The 17,951-nt window shown below is 40.4% G+C and overlaps 1 protein-coding gene across 8 annotated transcripts in view; it reads right to left on the minus strand.

The window, feature by feature from the left end:
* Nucleotides 1–17,951, minus strand: part of Rere (arginine-glutamic acid dipeptide repeats) — a 342,417-nt gene that overhangs the window by 247,679 nt on the left and 76,787 nt on the right. The window lies entirely within an intron of this gene.

Here is a 17,951-nt window from a genome sequence, read left to right on the forward strand (position 1 = left end):
CGCAATTGTAGCTCCTTCCCTGTCCCGCCACCCTCAGGTTCCCCCAATCCTCCCAGCGTTCCCAACAGCCGGAACTGCAAGGCTGCGTGATTGATGGCAGCTCTTAATAGCGTGGTCAGCTAGAAAATGCATCTGCAAGCAAGATATTAAAGAGGCAGCGCATCCCCGATTGTGATCAGCAGCTCACACATCCTAGAGCAGCCTCAGCTTCAACTAGGAATACTAATGCTAAACCGCCTCTGACGCCTAACAAATGCAGATGACACAACCAAGGTCCACAGACAGCCAAACACTTGCTTTCAAAGACCATAGGAGAGCAGCACTCTTTGGTGGCAAACATTTCTGACCCCCATTTTCTTTATAATTTAAGAATTTCTCTAAGTGACTTGATTAAATCTCTCCCAACCGTTCCAAAAGAAAATAAAGATCCATCTGCTGCACAAAATGTAGGCTAAGCTGGGCTTGATCGAAACTCACCTAATAAAGCCAATAAAATGCATATTCTTTGTCCCGTGGCTTTAAATAAATAACTCATCCGCCAGGCTTCATCATTAACTCAACTTGTAAATTCATCTGAAGAGAATTATCAACTGATAATTTCAAACTCCTTTCTTCCCTAACTCTCAATGAAGTCTGCTCAAAATATTACCAATTTGCTAAATTTTATTAAAATTAAATCTAACTTTACTCATACCTTGTACTCTACTGCTTAGTAGTAATAGCAAAGATTATTTGTTCCTTATAAATAAAATATTGTAGGAATATTTAAGAACTACTAAAAGAATATAGATTTAAAGTGTAAACCTAGCTATTGACCCAAATTAAAAAGTGCTCCACATTTAAATGGTCACCTTTCACCTTCAGGAAAGTTTTCTCAAACGGTTTTATGCATGTTAATTCAACTTGAAAGGCAGAATAAATTTCCTAATTTACTGGGTATCTTTTTAGGCAGAGAATTTTAGACAAGATTAAAGTAATTTTTTTTCCAAACTGTCTAAACAAAGTAGAAGGAAGGTAAGGGTAGAATTCAGGCTCTCTCTTGTTGGCACCAATCATGAAGCTGACATGAGAAGCCAAACCTACTCCATTTTGGGATTAGCCTCCATCTTAAAGAAAAGAAAAAAATACCTGAAAATTTGAACTGCAACAGAACCCATGTGTGGAAAGGACCCCATGGCTTGGCCAGAGTTACTCCCTAGCTACTTCCTAGGAACAGTTAATCAAAAATTAGTCTGATTGTTTCAGAGGTTTCAGACAGGTTGTGATTGAATACAGTCTTGCGCCAGAGTACTTACTCACCTGTCAGCTGATAGTCATTCTATTGGATGCTTGCCAGACTGGACACCCCCTCCCCCACCTCCTCACTTGCTCCTATTTCCCTAAAAAAACTTGTCCTGCTGAGGGTTCCAGAATTCTCCACCTTCCCTTCCTGTTCTTTGTCAGAGTTGGGTTGGAAGAAAGCTTGTAATAAAGAGACCCTAATGCTATTACATCAGAAACAGCTCCTTGGTGGTCTTTTGGGGTCCACGAATGCTTTGTAGCACATGTATATTGAAAGACCAACTTTGGGAATGGAGAGATGACGCAGAGGTTAAGATAACTGCTCTAGCAGAGGACCCAGGTTTGATTCCCAGCACCAGAAGGCAGCTGATGACTGTAAGTAACTGCAGTCCTAAGTGATCTGACACCCTCTCTGGTCTACGACAGACATATACAGGTAAAACACCCATACACATAAAATAAAAATAAAGTTAAAAACTTTTAGGGGGGGTGGGGGGAGGAAGAGAGAAAGACCTTTAAAAGGGAAATCTTGCTCCAAGTAACTGAAATAACTTCTGAGAGCTGATGAAGCATAACACCTGTGCTGCCCTGCAAGGTGGCCATGGTTCTACAGTGTGATCTAGATCTACCACACGCTCCACTAAACACCACTCCTCAATGAAACCATCCTGAGGCCTGAAAATCTGCTTCATAACTAAGTGGCTCTGAGTAATCTCCATATATGTCAGAGATCAATCAATCCCAAAGCCTACCTACAAAAGCTACTCCTGTACTTAAGACACACTTCCAGTTTCTAGCCAGATAAATCCAGACACATAGCAAAGCCTATAGAGGGTTTGTTCCCCATAACTCACACACACACAGACATCTGAGATTAAGCTTCTCTGTGCCAAGAAACTTACAGAGAATATACAAAATGAGAAAATAGAGTCACTGCCAATAAATCAAACATTCACAACAGACGTGTGTGATGTCTGGTAAGGGCCAAACAAAGCTTTTCTGACAGACCCATTGTCTAGAAGGGTTGGTTCACAGCGAGTCTGAAACACTAATAAGAATAGCTGGACTTGTACCATCTGAGCTCCTACCACACCAGCCTCTAGGAGTTGTGTGTACCTGCACACTCTTTTACCTGGGGCTTTCTCTTCCACCATGTGGGTCCTAGCAACAGAACTCATTAGGTCATCGGGCTACGCAGCATGTACCGTAAAACACTGAGCCACCTCAGAAGTGGCTTTTACAGAATTTGATGACACAAATCTTTAGCTCTTCTTTCATAGCCTCTTCTCATCCATCCATACAGAGTACCCAGTCACACCAGTCTTTCCATTTCCCTAGCATCAGATTTCTACCATAAGCCTACATTGCTTCTTCCACTGTAATAGAAATAATCTCCCAGATGCCCCTTTCACATGTAGACCAGCATCTCAAATAACTAGCTTCTAGAAAATGAATACATCTTCTCTTGGCCTGTAAAAGTCTAATAAAGGCACTGGTGACTGGCTCAATGGCTGAGCATTTGCACCAAATCTGACAACCTGAGTTCAATACTTGGGAGTAACACAGTAGAAAAGAACTGACTTACCAGGATGTCTTCTGACCATCCCAAGTGTACACATGGCACAGTGTGTTCCAGCACAAAGTAAGTGTTAGAAGAGAAGCAGGAAAAGCCCAGTAAAAAGTGAGATTTCTACTCATGTTATAGCAATGCAAACATGGGTCCTAGAGTGATTTACACAGATCCTAAGATCCAATTAGTATCCTAGTTGGTTTGCAAGTATAGGTTTTTTAAGAGTTAATGAGCTAGGAATGATGGTGTATGATTTTAACTCCAGCACTAGGAAAGTAGAGGCAGGTAGGAAACCTGGTCTAGTGAGACACCCTCACAAAAAATACTAAACCAAAAGTAAAGAGTTAATGAGGTCCAGAAGCCACTATTAATCCAAAATCAGCTCTTGCTACTTCTGACATTTAGGCAATAGGTACTCACACTGAGCAACAAAATAGAAAAGTTTGAAAGCACTTTGTACTCATATTCAGTCTTCCAAGTTTCTCTGATATTACTGTGTTGCAAATTCTGCTCAAAGAAGAGTGCAATGAATTTAATGTTCACTTTTTCTTCTATATTCCCTGTCATGGAAGCCTATCCAAAGATTCTTTTGACTAAAAGCTCCCAGTAGTGATCACAGACCATTCCAAACCTACCTCCACACCACTCAAAGCAAAGATTTTGCCTTAAACCTAACTAATGTGAGTCTGTAATTAAGGCATCTGCACAGGGAAATAAGAGTTAATATAACAAGACTCCCCGTGTTTCAGGTGTTTTAGCACACGACAAAGACTGTTGCATGGTATGAATGAATCAGTGCTAGCCCAGCCCTGCATTCTATCTATCCATGACTGCTCTCAGTGATGCACAAGGCAGTACTGGGTGCCTACAGGATCTCCTTCTGGCCACATCAGGTACCACACTGCCTTTTGCTCTAAGCTCCACTCCACACTATATCCAGTTCCTGGTTTCCTAATAACCTTCACTTATCAAAACAACCCTGTCAAGTTGAATACCATTAACAGATAATGAGAGGAGACAGCAGATGCAGTTAAGAGCAAAGCATTCCACACTCTACAGGCCACAGCATGCAGCCAAGTGAGCTGACATCTGACTTCATCCTAGCAGTTATAATTAAATCGAAAGTCTACTAAACTAACATTAAAACTATGACCAGGAACTGCCCACAGGGAAAATATGAAGCACTCTCTGTCAACAGCTAAACAAGGCCAGTGTTATTTAAGACCCTCAACTTCCTACTATTGTTCTGCCCTGTGCCACAGCAAAGAAGAATCTTAATTGCATCTCAGAAAGATGAGAGGTTTGCCTAGTCCTCAAGACCACTGAAAGAAGAAGGAAGGTTATATTATTTAATGTGATATTTTAAACAATGGCCAACAACATCAACAACCATTGACCAGGCAAGGTGGTGAATCTGTTATCCCAGCATTTGGAAGATGAAAGAGAACCACAAGTTCAAGGATAACCTGGACTTCATGAACTCCTATAATGCAAAATGCAAAAAACAAAAAACAAAAACAAAAAAAAAAAAGAGAGAGAGAGAGAGAAAGAGAAAGAAAGAAAAACAAACAAAAAAATTAGAAAAACAAAATACTCAAGTCAAGCATACATTAATTGAGTCAGAAAGGGGAATTTTTTTTTAAAAAAATATTACTATGTAGAATATGGACTTACTGCCCAGTACAGTAGCAAAGGTCTATAATTTTAGCACTAAGGAGGCAGAAGCAGTCAGATCTCTCTGAATTTCAGGCCAACCTGGTGTACATAGCAAATTCCAGGACAGCCATGGCTACATAAAAATACCTTGTTTCAAAAAGTAAAAATAAATAAACAAACAAACAAATAAATAAATAAATAAATGGACTCAGCAGTGCTAACTTTAAAAATGAATAAAAGGTAAAAAAATAAAGAAGCCAGGAATGGTGGCATATATCTGCAGTCCCAACTCTTTGAAGGAAGAGATAACAGGAACTCTGCAAATTCAAGACCAGCCTGTGCTATCAGGTGAGACTTGTCTCTCAATGAATTAATTAGTTAATTAACTAATTTTAAGGGGAGAGATCATTATTTACTGTAAATATTTTCCCTAGATTATGATATCTTGTCTTCAATTTTAACACTCAATTGTGTGTATGTGTGTACATCCATGTGTGCAGGCACCCACAGAGACTAGAAAAGTCAGGTGCTCTGAAGGTAGAAGCCCAGCAGTTATTGGCTATCAAGATCTAAGTACTAGGAACTAACCTAGGTCCTCTGTAAGATTAATGAGTGTTCTCAATCACTGAGCCATCTCTCCAGCCCCATAAACATCTTTTTAAAAAAAAAACAAGAAAAGTGGTATATACTTTATGAAATAAAACTTAAGTTGCTAGGCAGTGGTGGTGCAGGCCTTTAATCCCAGCACTAAAGAGGCAGAGAGGTAGACAGATTTTTGAGTTTGAGGGCAGCCCGGTCTACAGAGCAAGTTCAAGGATAGCCAGGGATGCACAAAAAGCCCTATCTCAAAAAACAGAAAAAAAAAATAAGTTTTGCTAATATATGGTCTAATGGTCATATATTAGTTAAGTTTATATAAATTTACTTTCTCCTTTCCAACCTACCAAAATGTCACCAGCTTGGAAAATCTTAACAGTTTTCAAAACAACAACACAAAAAAAAAAAAAAAAAAAAAAAAAAACAGTATTTCTTTTTGAAGTTCTTTTAGACTTTTTAAAATTAAAATGTTGTATCTTCCTATAAAAGAATCTAAACAGCTCTACTCAATGGCTTAAAGTCTCTCCAGGTTCTCTTCTGTATGCGAATTTACATACATCTCTAAGAACATGCATGCTCGTTTGTCTGATGGTTCATTCTGTTGATTTTTATAGAAATGAAATCCTACTGTTTATAGCAACTTGTTCTTCTCGATTTACACCTGGCCATCAACACCCCATTCCTGACCACAGCTGCACAGAATTTTACAGTGTGGAGTACAGTAATTAAAAAATTCCTTCCCGAGGCTGTTAACACTGAGTTTCTGGGTTTGTTTTTCCTGTTATAAATACTCTTACAACAAACTTCTATGAGAAGTCTTGTTTTGGGACACAAATATATTCTACAGAGGGGGAACTAGGAACTTAGTTCACCTTGCTAGTCAGAACTTAAAGGCTGGGCCAGCCACAGGAGGTTCTGCTGTCACGTACTGACTGGCTGTGGGAACTCGCTAGCTTTTGATTATTCCTCCTGATGTCCTAGACATAGCTAGCCTTTCCTGAACACGTTCTGGTATCTCTTTTGAGTGAAAAAATTTCACTAGGAAGCTGCTTTGGTGTTAAATTCCAAAATTTTATTTTCCATTTGGGCTTGTTTCTTAGAAACAGACCCCTGCCCTATGATGCTATGGGTCTTCACAAACCATCCCATCCCAAATCAAAATGGCCTCTAGGTTGCAGTCTCCCCAGAAATGTTCCAGAGTTCCTGTTGTTCTAGCGATAAGTGTTAACAGCACATTCTTCCTTTTTTAAAGAAAATCATTGGTCAGACGTGGTAGCACACACCTCTTTTTCCCAGTATTTGTGAATCAGAGGCAGGTGGATCTCTATGAGTTCAAAACCAGCTTGGCCTACAATAATGAGTTCCAGGGAAGCCAAAGATAGATAGATAGATAGATAGATAGATAGATAGATAGATAGATAGATAGACAGACAGACAGACAGCGCGCGCCTCTGTTTCAAATATAGACCCAGGTATGGAGCCATGCCTTTAATCCCACCACTCAGGAGGCAGAAGCAGTCCAGCCTAGTCTACAGAGTGAGTTCTACAACAGCCAGGGCTACAGAGACAAAATTCTGTCTTGAAAAACATGTATAGACAGACAGACAGACAAGAAGAAAATTATTTATATCCCAAAGTACATGTAAAATTAACTGCCTTGTTTCTTTCTACATATCAAGTGCTACAGAACAACCTGGAAATACATGACACTATCTTTAAAAAGATAAATAAATAATAAACATATTAAATACAAACTGCTTCTTTTGGATGGTTCACATTACTCTATCCTCACCTATGCCATTGCTACAAAGCCTTAAAGGCAAAGAAAGGTCAGACCTCAGCCATACTAGTAATTCTCAAAAAACATTCCTGGTGACCTGTGCTATGCATTCACTTATCATATCTCTTCGATACAGCCAGCACATAATGATTTGCTCACATATGCTCCCGGGTAGGTAACGGTGCTGAAGAGCAGAAATATAAAGCATTAAATCAACTACACTGGTAATAATTCCATCCACAGACAACCAGGAGCACAACCACACAATCAAGAAGCTTGAGTTTATGCACTTTCATGTCATCATCTTAACATTGAATTTTGCATTTAGTAAATATGCTTGTGAATAAATGTAAAGTTAGATAAATATTACTGCAATCAAGACAACAGACTTTCTCTTTTGTTTTTGAGACAGGGTCTTGCTGTGTAGCCCTGGTTGAACTTGACGGTGCAAAACAGTCATTCTGCCTTTGTCTCCTAAGAGCTGGGGTCAAAGATATGCATCACCAAGTTCAGGTCCATACTCTTGAAAAGTAATTAGAAATGGTATCAAATTATAAATATGTAAGTACATTAAGGCTAGGCACTAATTAAACTTTTCTTTAAGTTTTATACTAATAGAGCCCCAAACATATTTCACATAAATTAAACAAACAATAACTTCTTACTAAGTATTTAAAAGTATTACCTCAGGAAATCTTAAAAAGTAACAACATTACTAAAACATATTCTAGGGAAACAACACAACTTTGGTGTGTTATCACCTTATCTATTTACAAGAAGGGAGAAGTAAATGTAACCAAAGGTCAGGCAGGAAGCACAGATTCCAAAAGTGAGCATCTCCCCTAAGGAGAACAAAGTCCTAAGGCTGCTCTGGGCAGACTTCCTAACTGCCCTAAACCTCACATGGGTCTCAGTGTATAATGACAACCAAGAGACAGCTGAGAGGAGAGGCTGGGAACACACTGAGCTCAGGACACAGGTCTTGATGCTGGATGAGATATTTAGAATGAAGCCCTAGAGTGTCTCAGTGGGTTTCTGAAGTAAAAATAAGATAATACAAACCCCGACCAGAATCATTATACCAAAAACTGAAAATATTAACTAGATATTTGCAAAATTAAAGTAACATATACAAACTTGAAACACTGCTGTTGCCTTTTTGTTGTTATTCTGATTTGTGGTTTTTCTAGTACAATGCTTCTAACAAACTAAACTCTTTTAAAATAAAATCACCTTCATCTTTCTCAGGAAAAAATACTTATTAAATGTTTCAAAAAATTAAATGAGTACTATTTACAAGGTACAACATCACAGGGAGCATTACTGAGTCAGTAATTCTCTGCATAAAGAACAATTACTTCCCTACAGGAAATGTCTGCCTAGCCTAATTCAAACCATGTACTGAAACACGCCAGGATACACTGATTAAAACAAAGTCCAAAGCCAGGGTAAGAAGACTGTCGCTTGACGAGAACAATGCAGAGCAGCCCCTAGTCTGCCTTCAGAGAAGCTGAGAGGTGAGACTGTCACCAAGACAAACGCTCAACACCCACTCTGAGAGTTTAATCTTTAACTGACCAGAAAAGACAAATATTTAAAGCACAGGAAATTCAGTTTCATACAAAGACTCAGGCTAACTTCTTGTGCTTACACCATTTCATTAATCCTAACAACAAAATCAAACACTGATCATTCCCCAGGCTCTTGAGAGCAAGCTAACCACAATAAAAAAACATGAAAGCCATCACTGACTGGGTGTGTGTGTTTAAAGGATTGCAATGCAAACCGTGTCCCAAGTCCTGAAAGAAAATGACTGCCCAATGCCTCCTTTATAGTCTCTCCAGGACACAGCAGGCCTTTACCATGAGATTTTCCTGATGCCAGTTGTAGGAGACACTGAACAGATAGATGAACATATGGTAGGAGCTGGCCTCTTTCTATTGTCTTCTACTATAGATGGAACAACTACCACAGGAGTCCTGTGGTAGTTTTTTGGTTTTGTTTTTTTTTTTTTTTTGGTTTTGGTTTGGTTTTGTTTTGTTTTTTTGTGAGGGGCAGTGGGGCATGGGGCAGGAGAAAGGAGGGAGGATCTCAGTGAGTTCGAGGAAATCCTAATCTACACTGAGTTCACAGCCAGGCAGGGCTAGAGAGACCCTGTCTCAAATAACAAACCAAACCAAACAAGAAATCTGGTGCTATACACTGAGCAGTGTTTATCAGCAGGCATCCACATGGTCTCAACCTACAATCAAACAATAGCAAATATTTTTATTTATTTATTTTTAGCCAAGGACTAATATACTTAGGGAAGCGTTAAAATGATTCCCAAACAACTAGAAAAGTACAGCATCCAGAAAAAGACTTCTTATAAAAACTGAATCATAAATATTGAAAACTAGTCTTCCAACATTAAACAGAGGAGGAACAGTTATCTTTTATGATAGTAACAAATACTATGGCTTTTTAAAAGCAATTAGCAGTGAGGTTAAGAATTGATACTAGCCACTGGATACTTGTTTTCGATTACCTGGTTTTAATCATTATAAAGGGCTTAGAGAGCTTACTATTCTTACTGAGGACCAAAACTCACAAAAAGGCTCAGTCTGATTACCCCTTCTGGATTCTGCAGGTTCCTGCATATATGTGATACACATAAACTGAAGACACAGGCATGCATCCATACATACACATCAACAATACACATTTTTAGTTATCATTATATATAATAAGTATTTGTTTGCCTGTAGACAAGGTTTCAATGTATCTCAAGTTAGTCTAGAACTCTCCATCTCCCTATGTGGTCAAGAAAGACCTTGCAGCTCCTGATCCTCCTGCCTCCCCTCAGAGAATACTGGCATAGGCAACAATGTTTTACTGTTTACCCCTAGGATAGCTCTCCTGGGAGCTAAGCTACCTCGATGAGCATACACGAGTAACAGGCATCACCTCAACCTTACCTTTGCCATACTCTAATATACATAATCTGACCAAAGGCAGCACTTGAAACAACTCATCCTAAAAGCTTATAGCTCAGTGTTCACTGTGCTACATCTTACTGAAACTGGAAGACATTGAGCAATGCCTTAAGTTTAATTCCACAGCCAGGCAAATTGACTCAAATATGAGTATAAAACAAAGATACCTCAGAAGCAAGTGGTCTATACAGGTTCAAGGCCAGCCCAGTCTATATAACAAGTTGAAGGTTAGCCAAAGTTATTATTTCCAAAGAGAAGGAAATTCTGTCCCCCTACAGAATAAATACAACTCTCTCTCCTGCAGCCAAGCATGATGCCAAAAAGAAAAAAAGCTGAGGGAAGACAATGGTGCCCTAGATAAATGGTAGAAGCTATCAGGAACAATTACTACAGTACAACATGCTCACCATCACTGGGGAGGCAAGCTCCTGCACCTGAAATCTGTGGCTCACAGAGCAAGCTGGAAAAGAACAAGATACATACATACACATACACACACACACACACACACACACACACACACACACACACACACACAGGTTTTCAAGATAGGGTTTTTCTTTGTACCCTTGGCTATCCTGGAACATGCTCTGTAGACCAGGCTGGCCTTGAACTCAGAGATCTGCCTGTCTCTGCCTCCTCCACCTCCTGGCCATAAATATAATTTTTTTTTTTTTTTGATTTTTCGAGACAGGGTTTCTCTGTGTAGTCCTGGCTGTCCTGGAACTCACTCTGTAGACCAGGCTGGCCTTGAACTCAGAAATCCGCCTGCCTCTGCCTCCCAAGTGCTGGGATTAAGGGTGTGCGCCACCACCGCCCGATAAATGTAATTTTTAAATTACCATACCAAAAAAAAAAAATGAAAAATTTAGGATCTGGAGATGTGACTCAGTGGTTAAAAGCATGACTGCTCTTCCAGAGGTCCTGAGTTCAATTCCCAGCAACCACATGGTGGCTCACAACCATCTGTAATGGGATAAGATGCCCTCTTCTGGTGTGTCTGAAGACAATGTACAGTGAATGTATTCACATACATAAAATAAATGTTAAAAAAAATACTTGTTAAAAAAATAAATCCAAGTACAATGTGTGTTTCTGTTATAGCAATATGTACATTCTAATAATAACATGAATATTCAACACTGATTAACAACAAACTGTTCATATAACCATACTGGGAGAGGATGAAAAACCAGGGCTCTCATTAAATAGAATTCAACAAGTCATTAGGAAATAAATACATAAGTAGAATAAAACAACATAAGAGTGTCATTTAATAATACTGAAATAAGGAGCAAAAGAAACAGTTATAAAATTTAAAACAAGCTGGAGAGGCCTTAGGATATAAGCACTGGCTTTTCTTCCAGAGGACTGGGTTCAATACCTAGCACCCACTTGGTAGCTCACAGCCGTGTATAATTCCAGTTCTCAGTGATCTAATACTCTCTTCTGGCCTCTGTAGGCATGCAAGTGGTACACAGACATGTATACAAACAAAACATTCATATAAAAATTTGGCTGACTGAAGTAAAAAAGGAGGACAGGGATGGGGTAGTACACCCATAATGGCAGCTTTTCAGGAGCTGAGGCAAGAGGATTGCTGGCCAGTGTAACATAATTAAACACACCCAACCATCCCCACTAAAAGCTAAGATGAATTATCTGTGAAGTTAGACCACAAATGGGCAAGAGGGACCAGAAATAAACCCACAACATTGCTGGATTATTTTACTTTTTTTTAAGATTTATTTTTATGTGTATGAGTTTCTTATCTGCATGTACACATGTACACAATGTGTGTGCCTGGTGCCTGAGGAGTTGAGAGAAAGAATTGGATCTCCTGATACTATAAGATTATTGTAAAAGCCACTATGTGGGTACTCAGAATTAAACCAGGGACCTCTACAAGAATTATTGTTCTTAACCACTGACTCACGGCTTGATTCTTAGTCTAGATTCTTAAGTCTATGCACATTCATTAAATTTACCTACTAAAGAAATAAATAAACCACTGATGGGGTGAGTTACATATAGTTAACTGGTAGATACAGGCTTCTGTGCATGAGACCCTGGGTTTGATCCCCAGGTCAGAGTCACAGAACTAGGGGGACTCATACACAAGTACAACAAAGCTGTTCTTAAGAAAAACAAAAGCTGCACTGAGACAATTTTACGGAAAGGCTCAGGCTATGAATCAGTGAGTCACAGCCTGACATACAGCCTGGAGTTCAATCCCACAGCGCCCACAAGTGTCCATCATGCATGTGTGCATGCATGTGTGCATCCAGCACCAGGAGGGGACAGAAACAGGAAGATGCCTAAGGCCACAAGCCAGCCAACCCAGCCAATATTCTATGATATTAAAAACCTCTCCCTTCTTCCTCCTAAAAATAAAAACTTAAGTAATGTTAATAACCAAAATCAGTCACTATAGCTTTAGCTGGCATAAATGATAAATATTACTCACATATATACATACAACATATGGTACACATGCAGCAGAGGAGAGGGAAGGGGGAAGAGAGAATAATGGATACGAAATGAAATGTTAAGGATATTTAAAGTGCAAGCTAACCATTAGGTCAACCTAGGTAGTTTGAATATCTCTAAAGCACAGTGACTTGCTTTGAAAATACTGCTAAAGTTTAATGATATTGCTTTATCAGTAAAATGTTTGCTTATATTTCACAAGTTCATTAATAATCCTTTAAGGTCTAAATTAAAGTTTTCAATTTCCTGTGAAATAAATTTTGCTTTAGTCCTGGTTTGTTCAAACTAAATGTGCAAACTAAGACGTAGAAACAAACTTCAAAGGTTATGCTTTGAAAGTACTGAAGGCTTAGACAGAAGTGTCACCAGCGATAGGGCAAGCCCTGGGCTCCTGTCACACTGCAGTCTACAGGCCTCAGATGAGTGAGTGCATGGTGACAACCAGGAGCCATTAGTGTAAACTTTGCAGGAGAAAAACAAACAGTACCAGATTTCCACCAGAGGACTGCAAAGTAACAGAATGGATCCAGTTTTTAGCATAAGAGCCATAAGAGAATCCAGTAATTACACAGAAACCATTATTGTACTGGCTACCCTGTGTGTGTGTGTGTGTGTGTGTGTGTGTGTGTGTGTGTGTGTGCGCGCGCGCGCGTGCACACTCAGTGTCCTTGGGAATGCTGGCATGCACAGGGTAAATGAAAAGCCAGTTAAATACGGAAAAGAGCAAAAATTTAAACTAAAATAATTCATTTACAAAAGACCAGTACCAAATAAATGAACAAATAAATAATAAAAAAAGAAAAAACACGAAAAAAAAAAATCAAAACCTCCAACCAACCTATAATCAAAGTCTCAGTTTTCGGTTTCAATGGTAAGCAGAGTTGCTAGGCATGGTTACTACACAAGACAGCATGTGCACACAATTCAAGAAAGAAAGAAAGATCATTTCTGACCGATCGTACAATCTTGGCTATATCCTCCAAATCTCTTCACAGAAAGAGTGAAAGTAGCAACAAGCAGAGTTAGCATTAGAAAAGAATGGGCCATTCACACATTCCTAAAACTATAAGTCCTAAGTCAGGTGGTGATCCCAGCACGCAGGAGGCAGAAGCAGGTGGATCTCTCAAGGCCAGCCTGGTCTACGGAGTGAGTTCCAGGGCAGTCAAGGCTACACCCTTGAAACCCTCTCTGTCTCAAGAAAATTTTAAAAATCAGTCAATCAATAAATGCTAAAGCTCTGAGACTTCTAGAACTTTACAGATTTCCTTAAGACATAGAGTCATATAAGAATCTTTAAGTTCCTAGGAAGCTGAGGAAGTGAAAAGTGGCAGAAGAAGAAGAGGAGGAGGAGGAAGAGGAGGAGGAGGAAGAAGAGAAGGAGGAGGAGGAAGAGGAGGAAGAGGAGGAAGAGAAGGAGGAGGAGGAAGAGAAGGAGGAGGAGGAAGAGAAGGAGGAGGAGGAAGAGAAGGAGGAGGAAGAAGAAGAAAAGGGGGTGGGGGTGGTGCTCACAGGCAAAGGCAGAAATACCTACCACTTCACAGGACAGCAGAGAGATGAGCTCAGCAGACCTGACCTCAACAACAGGGCAGTCATCTGAATCCATTCATTCATTTAACTAAATGCAGAGGATAAAAATGTCATTTAATTTTATCTCTGTATTTTCCAAGGTGCTTATGTGGTGAATTATGCTCTCCTGTTCGATGCCCTGACAGCAAGCAGCTCTGTATAGAGCTTGCCAGTCACTAGCAACTGAGCCTAGTTGTGAAAGGGTTGGTTGGGGGTGGGGGGAGGGGGTGTAGGGGAGCAGGGGCTCCCTCCCTCCCTGCAATAGGATCTGCTAAGGGGACAGCTATAGGCAAGGCAGCAGGCCCACCTCTTAGTCTCCATCAGTTCATCTCTAAATTATAACCAATTAACAAAAGAAAGAGAAAGAAAGAAAGAAAGAAAGAAAGAAAGAAAGAAAGAAAGAAAGATAGATAGATGAGGAAATGACATGTCTTAGAGACTCCATCATAGGAAATTTTAAGTATCACAAACTTTAAGTATCTAGCACCACAGAACTGTGAAGTCTCTATCACAGGCTGGTATTAAGAACTTGATTAAGAGCCAAAAAAGCTAGCTCAGCAAACAAAGATGCTTGCCACTGAAGACTCACATGGTAGCAGGAGAGAACTAACTCCAGCAAGCTGTCCTGCCTTCCATATACATGTTGTGGCATGCACACATACAGGAACACACTAAGTAAATAAATAAAAGAAAATTATGGCACACTTGGGAACAGAGGCAGGTGAGTCTGAGTTCAAGGCCAGTCTGGTCTACAGAGTGAGTTCCAGGACAGCCAGGGCTACACAGAGAAACCCTGTCTTGGAGAGAAACACACACACACACACACACACCTTGAAAGAAAGAAGGGGAGGGAGGGAGGGAGGGAGGGAGGGAGGGAGGGAGGAAGGGAGGAAGGGAGGGAGGGAGGGAGGGAGGGAGGGAGGGACGGAGGGACGGAGGGACGGAGGGAGGGAGGGAGGGAATCACCACCATGAGACTGAGCTGTAGGCAAGCCTGCAAACCATTTCCTTAATTACTTACCAATGGGGAGGACCCAATCCCTTGTGAGTGGTCCCACACCTGTGTTGGTGGTCCTGGATTCTTTAAGCAGGCTGAGCAAGCCATGGGGAGCAAGCCACTACACAGCACCCCCTCCAAAACCTCTGCATCAGCTTCTGCCTTCAGATTCCTGCCCTGTTTGAGCACTTGTCCTGACTTCCTTCAATGATAAACAGTGATATGGAAGTGTAAACCAAACAAACCCTTCATCAAAACAATAAAAGCACTGAGTAAGACACAACGGAAGGAGAAAACTCTCCCAAAAGAAGTTGTCCTCTGACCTACACACACACACACACACACACACACACACACACACACACAGGCACCCCACACAGGCACCCCACACAGGCACCCCACACAGGCACCCCACACAGGCACCCCACACACGCACCCCACACACGCACCCCACACACGCACCCCACACACGCACCCCACACACGCACCCCACACACGCACCCCACACACGCACCCCACACACGCACCCCACACACGCACCCCACACACGCACCAAAGGAACAGACAACAAAAGGGACCCATTGAGAGGGCTAGAGAATTGGCTTAAAGTTTAAGACAGCTGTTGTCTTCAGAAGATCTAGGTTTGATTCCCTTCATGGCTAATGCACATACATTTATGCAAGCAAACGGTCAAACACAGACAATAAAAATAAACATTTACAAAACGAGAGAACAGAAACAACAATGGATGCCAGTGTGCTTGTGGTAGGGAGGAAAAAGAAGGCTAGAAAACAGGATAGGAAGAGGTGCCAGAAAGGGTAAGGCAAGCCAGACTTTGTGGCTCTGTAATCCCAATACTGTGAAGTCATGGGGACCCTGAGTGAGACTATATGAGGCTATACTTTTTTAAAAAGACAAAGTTCTTCTCAGGAAGGTGGGAGGGAAACTAAAGAAGAGAAGAGAGACGGGACTGTAGCTCAATAGAGTACTTGCCTAGAATGCACAAAAGCCCTGGGTTCAACCTTAGCGAGTAGTTTACAAGGTACTGTAGGAGTGTTTATACAGGTAATTCTGTGTCCTCAAGAGCAGGGGAAAAAAAAAAAAAAAAAAAAAAAAAAAAAAAGGATGTGTACATTTGTGTATAAAATATATGAGAAAGAAAATATTAAAATTTCAAGGTGGCAGGTGGACTCAGGACAAAAATTATCAAAATACAATGCATATATTATAAAATGTTCATATACTTAAAATACTATATTTTTTAAATAAAATTAAAATATCTCTCACACAGCAGAGAGTCACTAGGGAGAAGCATCATTGTGCTTGCATACTGTGCCCTAAAAGATACCACTTGGGTGGCTAACAGGCACTCAGACAACTGAGAGCAATGTGGAGGTCTGCCTTGCCTGTGTACCATATCACAGCAGGGCTTCTGTGCAGAACTGAACACAAGAGCAAAGACATGGAGGAGGAATGCTGGGCAGTGGTGGCGCACACCTTTAATCCCAGCACTTGGGAGGCAGAGGCAGGCGGATTTCTGAGCAACTCGTAAAAATATCAATGAAAAAGTTACAGAGTTGAGTTGAGTGTGAGGGTACACACACACAATCCCAGTACGTGCGGAAGAAGAATCAGGAGTTCAAGATCAACTGACTAGACAACATGTTTAAAACCACCCTGGATAACATGAGATACTCTCTTAAAATACAAATTACCACGATATTAAACCAGTACGCAACATCATAGTGAATGAAAAGAATCTAGAATAAAATCGGGTTATATATACTATAATACTTGCACACTCAGCCAGCAGCATTCCATCTCTGAACAAAGCCCAGTATTTTTACATAGCATTATTTGCTCTAAAACTGGAGTTTCAAACAGTTGTGAGCATCATGGAGGTGCTAGGAATCAAACCTAGATACTCTGGAAGAGCAACAAATGCCCTGAACCACTGAACCATCTCTCCAGCTGGATTTTCTTTGTTATTAAGAGAAAAAAAAAAATAGCTGTGGACAATAAACTGCTTAAGCAGGTAAGATCTAAGAAAATAAATGAGAAAAGGGTTAGAAGTATCACGAGGTTAGAACTATTATTCAACAAATAAAATCCAACTACTTTTTTTTAAAAAGTAGCAATAATCTATTAGGAAGTGAGAAAAATAATGATTATTTGTAATACTCTTTGTTGTTTTGTTTTGTTTTTCGAGACAGGGTTTCTCTGTGTAGCCCTGGCTGTCCTAGAACTCACTCTGTAGACCAGGCTGGCCTCAAACTCAGAAATCCGCCTGCCTCTGCCTCCCAAGTGCTGGGATTAAAGGCGTGTGCCACCACTGGCCGGCCATAATACTCTTAGAAGTGAAATCCCCTCCTGTTTGCCTCAAACATAGCACATAACTGTAGCTCCTCCCCACCTTCCCTCATGCCCCCAAACGTAAGTATTTATTGGTTTTGCATTTTAAACATCTCTTTTCACTTTTTCTATGGAGCTAGCACATAACTCAGTGCATAATTTCATTATCTGCCTGGTGCCTACTCCTGCCACAATTAAATGACTCAAATAGGAGAACTGTATTGTCTCACAGTCTGGACAATAAAAACATTAACAGAGCCACAAGACTGGTGTTCTCCGAAGCTGTGAGACTAGATCTGCTCATAGGTCTCCAGCCACCCTCTTTGGCTTTGTGATTCTTAGTTAGATATATCTGGGCATAGTTAGCACTCCAAAAATATTATTTATAATATCATTAACACCAGCAACAGTTACATTTTTAAAATAATGTAATTTTTAAAAATCTATGTGCATGTTTTGCTTGTATGTATGTCATGTACCACATCAGTGACTAGGGCCCAAAGAAGGGAGAAGAAGGCATCAGACCCCCTGGAACTCGAGTTTAACAGATGGTTGTAAACTGCCAAGTGAGTGCTGGGAATTCCACCCAGGTCCTCTGAAAGAACTGCCAGTGCTCTTATACCCACTGAGCCATCTCTCCTGCCTCAACAGTTGATACCTTAAACAGGAAAGGAGAATTAACAAAATT

Source organism: Arvicanthis niloticus, chromosome 5 (assembly GCF_011762505.2).
Source record: "Arvicanthis niloticus isolate mArvNil1 chromosome 5, mArvNil1.pat.X, whole genome shotgun sequence".
Taxonomy (NCBI): domain Eukaryota; kingdom Metazoa; phylum Chordata; class Mammalia; order Rodentia; family Muridae; genus Arvicanthis; species Arvicanthis niloticus.